A 3287-nucleotide genomic window follows, 5' to 3' on the forward strand; every position below is an offset into this window, starting at 1 on the left:
CCCCCCCCCCCCCAAGTCGGACATCTTAGCCACCCCATAAATTATATCCTAGAGCTCCTGTCAAGGAGAAGAACGATCTGACTTTATTTAAAACCCGACTCGGGGTCTACAGTGCAAGAAGCAGGGACATAGCTCTTGGCCAAATGCAACAAACATTTTTGTGTTACTACAATAAGCTAGGCCTAGAGTCAGCGGTGAAGCCAGAGATTTGCCGACAATGGGTCTAACGGAGGTCCGAGACAAGCAAGCGCCAATGAAGCCTCAGCCCTGAAAAAAACCTCCCTTGGACCTTGTAGGGTGCACAGGGAGAGTTTTTATCGCTTAGAATGGTCCAATGTGCAATAGATCACAATAATATGATGACACTGTCGACAGTCAGTCAAAATAATGCCACGGTATGTTTAATTTGGATAGGTAAAAAACTATTATTTTTAATTTTTGATCCGAACAACTTAGGAGTGCGTCGAACGACAGGGGGTCTATCTAATGGGGGAATTCTCCCTGCCGCCCCAACCCCCGCTGTGCTGGAGCCACCACACCACAGACTTAGTCCCTGGTCTAGCCTACTACTACTTATTTTAGGCTTCCAGACCAGATAGCCAGCCCAGCCTACTAAGGCCTAGGCTAGACCTACCTACTAGGTTAGGCCTGGCCCTAGAGGACTAGGCCTAGCCTAGGCCTTCTACTAAGCCGGGCCCTAGGCCCCAACTAATAACAAGCCTAGCTGGGTAGGCCTAGCCTACTACTAGCCTAAGCCTCCTTCGTTCAAAATGATAGTTAATAATACTCATTAAACGTTTGACCTTAATGGTTATCTAAGGTATCAAATGAATGACTCCTTGTTTACTGTACGCTACGTACTACAGTTTTTGGAGGCCGGGGACAGAAACGGCCTCGAGTCGTCGAAGTGGCCGCAAGTCTATAAAACAAGTAATTTGTATGGAGCGCCAGGCGTGCAGTGTCCAATCGTTGTGTATGTTGGACAATAGACCTTTCCGGAGTGTCAATCAAACTTAACAACTGACTAATCAGAACAGCGCTAGGAATACGCACGCGTCTCACAAACACACGTGTTGTCCCACAAACGCACGTGTTGGCGTATGCTTTAACACTGTCGTCTTGTGGTACCTTAGCAACAATATATAAGGGGCGGGGCTTAGTGGAAAGGTCCATTAGGCCTACAGTAGGTATCAGAGTGCGATGAAAACTGTTTAATCAATTATCAAATCAATGTCTAATTGATGTTTTCCTAACTTGTGTTGTGTTTGTTATGACCCATTATCAGTTGTTACATTAAATGCAATTTAAAGGATTAACAAATATATACCTCTATAAGTTTTATCTCTTTGGTTTAGGCAGGCTTATAATTAAAAAACAAAACAAAACTTAAATTTTATGTTTGTACCTGTTTTATATTTTATCTTTATGATAAATTACATACATTTCCGAGTGACATTTTTCAACTGTGTTATTGAAACATGTTTTCGCACATGAAATATATTTAAATTTATTAGACTTCTCTCGAAAAAAAAAGGGTAACTTCGTCACAAAAATAAAAACAATAAAGAAATGCGTTGTGTCTTACTTTGTACTAATTTTATATTCATTAATAAACTACAGTAAGACTACATCCTTCCTTCTATCGCGCAGCCAGTGACGTGTGTGGATGGGGTTTGTACCTTTGTACGTTTGTGTGGGCGAATTTCCTCCGATCAACGCATGCGAACTGACTGACATACAGTAATTGCCCTCTCCCTCTCTCTCAGAAAAAATTGGAAACTTAGGTTTTCTTCGTCTGTAGGCCTATGTCTTGCCAATATAAGAGCGTGTGAACAGGCGCAGTGCGGTGTGAAACTGTCCAAAAATATCAGGGGCGGATCCAGAAATTTTCTGACGGGGTTGGGGGAGGGGGAAATAGGTAGTCCACACTCACCTCAATCCCACTATGGTTGGGGCTGAGATGAGCAAATTTTAAGAATAGCCCCCCCCCCACTAGACGGTCGGAAAAGATACTCTCAGGATCGACATTTGAATATTTTATCTCATTTTTTAAAATGTTTATAATGTATGAGCAACCCACCTCCACTGGATTAATATAATGCCATGCAGTCGATGTCAGTGACACGTTATGCTGTTATGTATCAATAAAGCCCTTTTTGGATCAGGGTGCTATGAGCGAGGACGCTACCACCATGCACACGAAGTGCATGGTGGTCCGGCGAAAAAAACTTAGTCTTTGTTCTGCGTCTTTTGACATTTTTTACATCCTGATTTATGAAATCGCTGTAAAATATCACCGTCGGCCGGGGATAGTAGCATAGTGTTCGTCAATCAATAAAAAATTCAAAATTAGTGAGTGGTAAAATAATCGAGCTCTCCTTTTGCCCACTGCTGGATATGCCACTGAACTCACGGTACCTTTTTTTCTCCTTACCCCCGCTATCATTATCACCATTATTATTAATCATTCACATCATCATCTCCATATCAGCATTATAACCATTGAATACTACTTAAGCATTTTCTTCTCTTTTTTCTTTTTATTATTTATCGCTAACTTTCAATCTTCAAAAGGCGTAATTACAAGAATACAAGCTCAATAATACAAATCTATTTACCATTTTGATCATTTTCTTGTTGCTATGAAACTTATTATTTATTGCAATAGACCTACATATTCTTATTACTATAATCATTATTATTGCTACTATTATTATATACATGTTTCTCATTCCAAAGTGACAGTCATTGGTATCCATAAATTACAGCTATATATAGCTTAAATATTATGGGAGAAGAAATGAGGCTAGAGCCCCAGCCCACCCCCGCCCCCAAAGGGACAGAATAAAGGGAAAGGAGGAAGTCGGGAGAGTAAAAAATCGTATCGAAAGCTCTGCATGATACCATTTCTCTATGTACTGTACTCTATAAAAGCGATCGTATTTTACAGTCGACTATACCGCACCACCACAACGCACACACATGGCCCTTATCAAAATTATTCACTGGATCCGGCCGGGTTCAGTAGTTGAAACCCAAAAAATGGACAAAACAAATCATATATTTAAAAAATATCGATTAAAAAACGAAACATGTAGCCTTTAAGTACACTGAAACAAATGAAAATAGACATAATTATCAGCAAATCTGATGTACGTATCCAGGTATTCTTAAGACATATCATTTCAAAAGATTGTAAAAATAAAGTGGAAAATATAATTAAATACTGTACTGATAACTGACCAAATAAAGTAATTTTAGGAATCAATTCAAAGCGTGTCTGGGAA

General features: G+C 39.9%; 1 long non-coding RNA gene across 2 annotated transcripts in view; it reads right to left on the reverse strand.

Annotated features, from left to right (window-relative positions):
• The window catches only part of LOC117120234, a 1942-nt gene extending 996 nt beyond the window's left edge, over positions 1-946 (reverse strand). The window contains exon 1 of one of the 2 annotated variants that reach the window (XR_004447312.1): positions 862-946. This is a non-coding gene — a long non-coding RNA (uncharacterized LOC117120234). Of the gene's footprint in view, positions 1-803 lie in introns of both variants that reach the window. The other variant, XR_004447311.1, reaches the window with a different exon arrangement.
• Between the last annotated feature and the right edge of the window lie 2341 nt (positions 947-3287).

This window comes from Anneissia japonica, unplaced genomic scaffold, assembly GCF_011630105.1.
Source record: "Anneissia japonica isolate Jap-2015-1 unplaced genomic scaffold, ASM1163010v1 scaffold287561_len11038_cov120, whole genome shotgun sequence".
NCBI lineage: Eukaryota > Metazoa > Echinodermata > Crinoidea > Comatulida > Comatulidae > Anneissia > Anneissia japonica.